General features: G+C 42.9%; 1 long non-coding RNA gene across 1 annotated transcript; it reads right to left on the reverse strand.

The window, feature by feature from the left end:
* Positions 1-2,957: 2,957 nt before the first annotated feature.
* On the reverse strand, positions 2,958-6,957 carry LOC148867791 (uncharacterized). Its single transcript, XR_016110538.1, has 4 exons — positions 6,035-6,957; positions 5,601-5,717; positions 4,634-4,808; positions 2,958-3,328 (listed from the first exon to the last, which is right to left on the reverse strand). It is a non-coding gene; the product is annotated as an uncharacterized LOC148867791 (long non-coding RNA).
* Positions 6,958-8,976: the final 2,019 nt, after the last annotated feature.

The raw sequence follows: 8,976 nt of genomic DNA on the forward strand, positions 1-8,976 counted from the left end.
CTTCCCTTGTACCATCTTCAATTAAAGTTTAAGAGAAGACTAAATTTCAAAGAATGGGTTGAATTCCTCAATATTGAATGGTTGTACATGGCTGATTATTTATAAACTATAATAAAGAATAAATTAGAAACAATTACAAGAATAGAAATAGAGAAATAAGGAAATTTCTTCAGTAGGAAACTTGCTAAGAGGAGAGTTTCCTTTTTGCTCTGTTTGATCTTTCTTTGGTAAGAGATCTCTATATAGTAGTTGGTCCTTTGGCAGGAAGATTAGAACCTTCTTTGGTAGGAGATCCAGGGCTCTCCTTGGTAAGTGGGCTAGAGCTCTCTTTAGCAGGAAGGCTGGAGCTATCTTTAGCAAGAGTGGAGAAACTAGGGCTAGCCAACCTAGGGTTGGCCAGCTCCTCAATACGCCCCTCAAGCAAAAGTGGGTTGGAAGCACTTGAAGCTTGGACCTAAGCCATTCAAACTGTTGAGAATAAAGAGGCTTAGTGAAAATATCAGCAATTTGATCTTGTGTGGGCAGGAACCACATGATCAAACACTTTTTAATGATAAGATCCTGAAGGAAATGGAAATCAACCTCAATATGTTTAGTACGGGCATGGAAAATGGGATGAGCTGCAAGATACATAGCCCCAATATTATCACAGTAGGGAACCGGAGGAGATTGAAGTTTGACCCCCAAATCAGAAAGAAGAGAATTTAGCCACAAGAGTTCGGTAGTGGCATTTTCTAGAGCCCAGAATTCAGCTTCATTACTAGAGCGGGCAATAGTTGGCTATTTCTTAGCACTCCACAAGATCAAATGAGAACCAATAAAGATACGGTAGCCACCAGTAGATCGTTTGTTGTCAGGGCAACCGGCTCAGTCAACATCAGAGTGAGCAGTCAATGTCTCCAATGTGTGAACTAAGAAAAATAAACCAGCATCAATGGAACTCTTTAGATACAGTAGAATATGTTTAACTGCATTCTAGTGCTCAGTAATAGGGGCATGCAAAAACTCACAAACTTTGTTAACTGCAAAGGCAACATCCGATCAACTAAGAGTGACATATTGGAGTGCACCAACTATGCTCTTGTACTGAGTGGGATCAGGGAGTAATTCGCCATCAAACCGAGAGAGACAAGAAGAGGTGGCCAACGGACTGAAAACCGGTTTGGCTGCAGCAAGATTAGTTTTCAGTAGGAGATCCAATATGTACTTGCATTGAGAGAGAAACAGCCTTGAGGTATCACAGTGAGACTCGAGGCCAAGAAAATAGTGCAACAACCCCAAATCCTTCAGAGAAAAAGTCTAAGACAATCTGCGAATAAGTTGAGAAACATGCAGAGAAGAAGAGCCGGTAACAATGATATCATCAATGTCGACAAGAATAAAGATAATGATCTAATACTAATTGTAGATGAATAAGGAAGGATCACATTGAGAGCTACGAAAATCAAGATCATGTAGTTTATTATTTAATCAAGAAAACAAGGCCCGGGGAGCCTGTTTAAGCCTGTAGAGAGCTTTATGAAGCTTGTAGACATGATTTGGATAATTACTATCCTCTAACCCTTTCGGCTGGTGCATGTAAATCGTCTCAGTAATAAAACCATTAAGGAAGGCATTATGGACATCCAACTGGCGGATATCCCATCCACAGGAAATTGCAAGTGATAGAATAGTATGCACAGTTGATAGTTTGACAACGGGACTGAAGGTCTCAGTGAAGTCAACTCCCGAAACTTGAGTAAAACCCTGCACAACAAGGTGGGCCTTGTAACGTTCAATCAAGCCATCTGGGTGCCATTTGATTTTGAAGACCCACTTGGACCCGACCACGTTCATAGAGGAATCGTAGGGAACCAACTCCCACGTGCCATTCTAAAGTAGCGCATGAAACTCAACAGCCATAGTAGACACCAATGAGAGGATTTAATAGCCTATCCGTAGGAAGAGGGCTCTTCTTCATGAGTAGTAGCATCATGGAGTAGAGAAAGAGGAAGAGGATGGTGAGTAGCTATTAGAGCTTGAGCCGATCTGGTTGCCATGGACCGAGTTGTCATAGTATGAGTGTGAACAAGGGGTCCCACAGCAGGGGTTGTATCTAGAAACTCTTGAACAGGTCTGGTGCACTGAACTGGTAAAGGATCATTAGTCATGGAAGCTTCCTGTTCTGGTATAGAGGAAGAAGTGGCATATTCCTCATTAGTAACAGATATAAATGGCAAGGGATCAGGGATACCTTAGGAACAAAACTAGTAGAGGATAGACACGTGTCAGCATTATGAAAGTCCAGAGAGGGAAGAGTAACTCCAGTAGGAGCAACAAGACTGGGAGATGGCGATGACTGGACCATTCCGGGGAAGGAATGTTCATAAAAAACATGGCGAGCAATGATCTCCTTGTTGGTAGTAGGGTTGTAACAACGATACCCTTTATGACTGCTGTTGTAGCCAAAAAAGATATATGGAATAGAGTGAAAATCCATTTTGTGCAAATTATAAGGCCGAAGTAGAGGAAAACATTTACAGCCCAAAACTTTCAACATAGAATAATCAAAAGGTTTGTCAAATTACTTCTCATAAGGAGAGAGATTACCAAGTCCTAGAGTAGGTAGTCGATTGATAAGAAAGACTACAGTTTCAGTAGCATCGGCCTAGAAGGACTGAGGGAGAGAAGAGGATGCCAATAGAGATAAAGTGGACTCGATAATATGCTGGTATTTACGTTCAACACTGTCATTTTGTTCATGTGTGTGTGGACAATTGAGACGGTGAGAAATACCAGCATTGTCAAGATAACGGGAGAGAGAGCAAAATTCACCACCCCAATCACTTTGAAACATCTTGATCTTTGTAGAGAAAAGATTCTCAACATGGTTCTTGAATTTAAGAAACACATTAAACACATCCGCTTTTCTCTCAAGAGGAATAATCCATGAAAATTTTGAATATGCATCCATAAAGAGAACATAATACCGAAATCCTTTATTAGATAAAGTTAGGGCTAGCCTCCATACATCAAAAAATACCAACTCAAGCGGAGAAGAAACAACAGTATTTGAAGACGATAAATTTAAATGGTGAGCTTTGCCCATCTCACAAGCTTCACAAACAAAAGGATAAATAAAAGAACCAGAATAAGGTAAACCAATCTTAAAGATAATATTTTTCACAACTCTTAAGGAGGCATGACCAAGTCATTGATGCCATTTTGATAGGGAGGTTTTCTCTCCAACACAAGCTTCTAAGTTTTCTTTACTCTCTTGCACTGCTCTAGGAAACTGATATAGTCCATCTCTACTGGGTCCTCCAAGTAAAATTCTCCTCGTATGGTCCTTCAAAACAAAGAAATTTACTTGGTAAATTTTTGGTAAGAGAGGAAACATGAAATTTTATCCTTGGTAAATTTACTTAAAGAAAGTAAGTTTTTGGTAAGAGAGGGAACATGAAATATATTTTTCAGAGTAAACTAATTATCATTATAAACTAATGAAGTCGACCCTGTATTGTTTATAGTCAAACCCATGCCATTACCAATCTTTATTTGATCTGAACCTTGGTATTCAGATCAAACTTGTAAGTTGTCAACATCTGGTGTCATATGATGGGTGGCGCCAGTGTCTGAGTACCAAATTGGATCAAATCCAGATCCAGCCATAGAGCCATTGTGAGGAACACCATTGTGAAAAGTTGTAGGATCTGCTGGAGCTGGCCAACCCTAGGTCGGCTAGCCCTAGTTTCTCCACTCCTGCTAAAGATAGCTCCAGCCTTTCTACTAGAGAGCTCCAGTTCACTTACCGAAGAGAGCCCTGGATCTCCTACCAAAGAAGGCTCTAGTCTTCTTGCCAAAGAAGGACCAACTACTATACAGAGATCTCTCACCAAAGAAAAATCAATCAAAGAAAGAAGGAAACTCTCCTCTTAGCAAGTTTTCTACTGAATACCTTTTCTTATTTCTTTGTTTCTATTCTTGTAATTGTTTCTAATTTATTCTTTATTATTGTGTATATATAATCAGCCATGTACAACCATTCAATATTGAGGAATTCAACCCATTCTTTGAAATTTAGTCTTATCTTAAATGTTAATTTGGTATCAAAGCCTATGAACTACAATACATCAGTTGCTTCTGAAGCAATGAGCTCGAGCTCAACCTTCTCTCAAATTGCTTCTCTACCAATGAGCCTCAGTTCAATTCCCAACATCTCTTACTATCTTACTATCAAACTTAATGGAGATAATTTTCTTCTTTGGAAAGCTTAGTTGCTTCTAGTACTTCGAGCTCACAAACTCATGGGACTAGTTGATGGCAAGGTTCAAAGTATCGTTATATATTGGCCCGTTTCGGCCGATTCGTATCATTCTGGGACCCTTCCGGTACACCTCTACAGTGGATGTATTAGGGGTCTGACTGGTTCAAGGGATGGAGGGGTCCTAGACCGGCTCCCGTGAACCAGTTTTGAGAAAAAAATAAAAACGAAGTAAAAAAATGAGTATCAAAACGTCCGATACGCCCCTACTGGCATATCGGGTGTATCGATATTTTGAACCTTGGTTGATGGATCGACCAAGCCCCCTCCAACAGAAATATCAGATCTTAATGACAACAGTAGGATGATTCTAAACTCAGACTTCACTACCTGGGTGCAGCTAGATCAACTGGTCCTTAGTTGGCTCGTTGCCTCTCTTACTGAAGGAGTTCTGGCGCAAGTTGTTGGTCTCTCCACTGTTGTTGAAGTTTGGAGTGCTCTGGAAATGTCATTCTCTTCTCACTCTTGATCCAAGGTGCTACAACTGAGGCACCAACTTCAAAATCTGAAGAAAGGAAATTTCTCATCAGTGACTACGTCCAGAATACCAAAAACATTGCAGATAATCTTTCTGTAGTCTCGGAACTAGTAGCAAAGGAAGATCTAGTTCTATACGTCTTATATGGTTTGGGAAGTGAGTATGGATCTCTTATTACAACTATCACAAATCGAGTCGATGCAGATCAACTCAATATTAGTGATGTCCTTGACTTACTTTTGAGCCATGAATCTTGGCTTTTGCAACACAAATTTTCTAGTGAAAATCCTAATGTGAATGTTGCCAAGAACAATAAAAATACTACTAACAATTTTCAGACCCCTTAGAATTCCTACAATCAAAACAGGGGTGGCAACAATCGTGGTAGAGGCAGGGGGCGTGGAAGTCAGTCCTCAGGCCATGGACAAGGCCGCGGCAAAGGAGATAACATTATATGTCAACTGTGTAACAAACCAGGCCATGGTGCACTGAAGTGTTCCAAACGGTTTGATTTGTCATATCAAGGAGAAAGCAGCTCCTCAATATCTTCAGAACCAAAACGGTCATTGCACCCCCACTCCGATCTTCCCCTTGCAGAAGACAACCGCCACCACCTCCGTTCACCCTCCGATTTAGCACCCAACTCACCCCTCCGTCGACCCAAGCGGGAGGATCGACAACACTACATGGAAGACTGACTTAGGGGTTGCTCTAAATCCCCAACTTGCTTCTATAGAAATGAATTAAACCACTCAGAACCCACATGCGAGAAAGAAAAAGAGATTGCCTAGGAGAAGAAGAAAATAAAGATTGACTAACCAAGCTCTGCTTGTGTTTCCTTGATCCATTTATTAGAGGCATTTCGATTCCATTGGGCATGGAATGTGGCTTCTTTGCATCTGGCTGTGGTGGCGATATTGATTCCTGGTTTTGCTTCTGTTGCATAGTTACAGCAAATCCGGACACAGTTATCCATAAATTTTTATAAGTAATAAATAATTCAAAAGAAAGTATACAGGAGATTTTAATGCTTTGTCACCTCCAAAGTCCTTAAAAAAAAGAGATTAAAAAGACAAAAAAATATAGTTGTGAACACAGATATGATTCTTTAGATTCTTTTAAAGCAAAACGAAGTGAGCACGAACAATTCTCAGAAAATCTAACTAAAAAACACGTATCTGAAACTCAACACCCAGCCCACCCCTTCGTCGACCCAAGCGAGAGGATCGACAATGCTCCGATCTGCAGCTCACCATGACTAAAGGAAACGACGGCTGGATTTCCTCAAGCACCGAATTGATGATGAAGTAGTTGATGAGCTTCTATCCTCGGGAATGGACTGAGAGCTTGAGAAAGGAATACCTTCTCCTCATTGAGGGCTTTTTCTCGGTTCCTCTACCTTTCTTCTTCACTACTTACGGCCGAGCGATCAAAGTGATAAACTTGTTATATCTTATATCCATTGATTCAACACTAGTTTGGATCCATCCTTCTGAAATTTTGTTGGGTTTGTTGAATGAATATAAATATGCAGGCTCAAACGAAGGTAGCAGAGGCACTTTGGTTGATCGTGAGGAAGAGGAGGGAGGAGAGTAGAGGAGAGAGTAAGAAGAAAGACATGCTGGCAGCATTGTTGGAGGGGGGAGAAGGTGGGTTCTCAGATGAGGAGATCGTCGATTTCTTGCTGGCCCTACTGGTCGTCGGTTACAAGACCACCTCCACCATCATGACTTTCTGTCAAATTCCTCGCCGAGACACAGTTGGCTTTGGCTCAGATAAAGGTGGGTTTCAGTTTTCTCATTCATCTCTGTTGCCTTCTTCTTCCGTTCTTTTTCAAGTGCAGTTGTGGTCTAGCCGGTCCGGACCAAGATTTGTTTGTACACGGTTGAGGGTGAATTCGGGGGAGCGCCACCTATGGAAGCCTGAAAGGCCATGGTGATGAACTGGTGATCGGTGGTCGTACATGCAGGGAAGCTACCTGGAAGACAAGCTGGAAGCTGGTTCGTGTCAGTTGAACCACAATAATAAGCACCAATCATGCCGATGACAAGAGATTTGCTGCTGCGACTAATCGGAGGTAAACAGTGTTCAAGGGTAATTTTCACACAGTAGGTATAGATTGTCACAAAATGAAAGTTTGGATACTAAATTAACACTCGACCTAAAATACAGGGCATAACTATCCATGTGTCAAGTTCCTTTATTAGTAATAGGAGGGAGGAGGTTAGGGCCAGGAGCCCAGGGCTCGAGTGCATCCAACTATCCATGTGTCAAGTTCCAACCGACAAGGAAAGCGGAGATGGAGAAAAAAGCGTATTATCGGTAGCCCCTTGTTTGTTATTTTGCTTTTTCTCTTTGTTGGCCTTGACACGTGTCACTTGGATAATTCCCAATCAACTAGAGCCTTGAGTTCCACGTGGACCTACCTACCTTAACTGACTACTCTGAATACAACCCAAAAGTTCAGAAAAAAAATTAAAATTAGTGGATAAGAGACAGTGTGCCACGTCACAGGAACTTATCCCACCCTCTTTTATCTTCTCAATTCACGTGCGGCCTACTCCACCACCACGGAAAAGGGCAAATTTGATATTTTATTGGTAAGGAAGTTTTTTTTCCAGAAAATTAGATATTGACGTCTACTGCCACATCTTATATTGATTCGGCGTAAACTCCATAACAATCCACCAAGAGCAAGGGACAATTATTATTCTCATGAGGAAAACAGGTGAATTGTTCCAACAGTTGAATTTGAATCCGTCATCTTCGTGTCTGGGTCTCAGGACCCGTAGATGAAACGCCGTTACAGTACATCTCTAGTTCTATATGAGCCGTTGGATTGTAATCATTTGGTTTTTTTATTACACTACAATCTCACCTCTAAAATACCCTCATTCCAATCTAATGAATGAAGATTTGGCCCGACCTCGTAATTACGCAACATGTGGTAAAGGCAATAGCTCGGTACAACAGCACACCTAAGGCGAGAGCACCAAGGGGAGGAACCAGTGGTCCGAACTCCCTACCAGTGATCCGAACTCTCTACCATCAGTCCAAACTCCCTACTAGGAGCCCGAACTCTCCCTTAGGCCCCGAGCCACTCAAAAGACAATAACTCGAACTGGCCTGCCCTATGACAGCACTTCGCCTCCAGGACGCCAAACTGAACAACCGTACCATGCCTGACACCGAGGAAGTTCGTATCCAGGGAAGGCGCACCTGACTGACTTGGGATCTGATGCTTGACAGCCGCACTTCAAACGGCAACCTACCACCGCCACCTGCCGCCACCATCTCCAGTTACAGACACGACTCCGACAAGGAGCAGTGGCGGTTCTGTCCCAATAGAAGGGATGACACCCGAACTGGCAGAAACACAGAAGTAATCATACCTGACCTGGCAGAAGCCTCGGAGTGAGTGCGCGAAGTGGTTATAAAAGGCCCCCTACCCCCAACAATAAGGTATGCAAACTTTGCGCCATATGGTTTTATCTTGCCTTTGAGAGAACACTAACTTGAGCTTCGGAGCAATCTCACTGGGTTCCCCCCGGAGTTCCCTCATCTTCTCCGTTTTCAGGCTCCCCGTTGCTCCAGTCAGAGGCAAGGTCATTGACAACTAGGACCGGCTGGATTGCACACCATCAATTGGTGTCGTCTATGGGAAACGCTTCTAAAAGCCTCCCTCTAAAACTCTCTTACCTCTCTTACCTCCTCTTCTTCCAAAAAACTCCAGCACCCATGGCTTCCTCCAACAATGTCGGACGTGGCACAGAAATGACCACCACCGGGGAACAACTCCAAGTTCCCGTGGTGTGCATCGGGTAGTTCACCATCCCTCTTTCAGTGGATGGGATCCCTAGCTTGAATGCACCACAAGTAGTGGAGCCCCTGAACCTTCCTGCCTTGAACGTCCCTATTCCACTCCCTATCGAAGCAACCTTCGCTGAACCAACTGTTGTCCCACTGGAGACCCGCCAGAACCAGTTGGACGACCTAATGCAATGCACACGGGCAATGCAAGCCCAAATGCAACAATTCCAGCAGCATCAACTCCAGCAGCACTAGGTACTACACCACCTCTCCCAACACCATTATCAGCAGCAGTTCCCTCAACTACCCCTGAACCAGTCACTGCTTCCACCTCGGCACCCTGTTCCGAAGCTGGTTAAGGCCTCCCCTCAAGGTGGACGCCCTC

Source organism: Nelumbo lutea, chromosome 3 (genome assembly GCF_056320005.1).
Source record: "Nelumbo lutea isolate HS-2025 chromosome 3, American lotus-T2T, whole genome shotgun sequence".
In the NCBI taxonomy this organism is placed as follows: Eukaryota; Viridiplantae; Streptophyta; class Magnoliopsida; order Proteales; family Nelumbonaceae; genus Nelumbo; species Nelumbo lutea.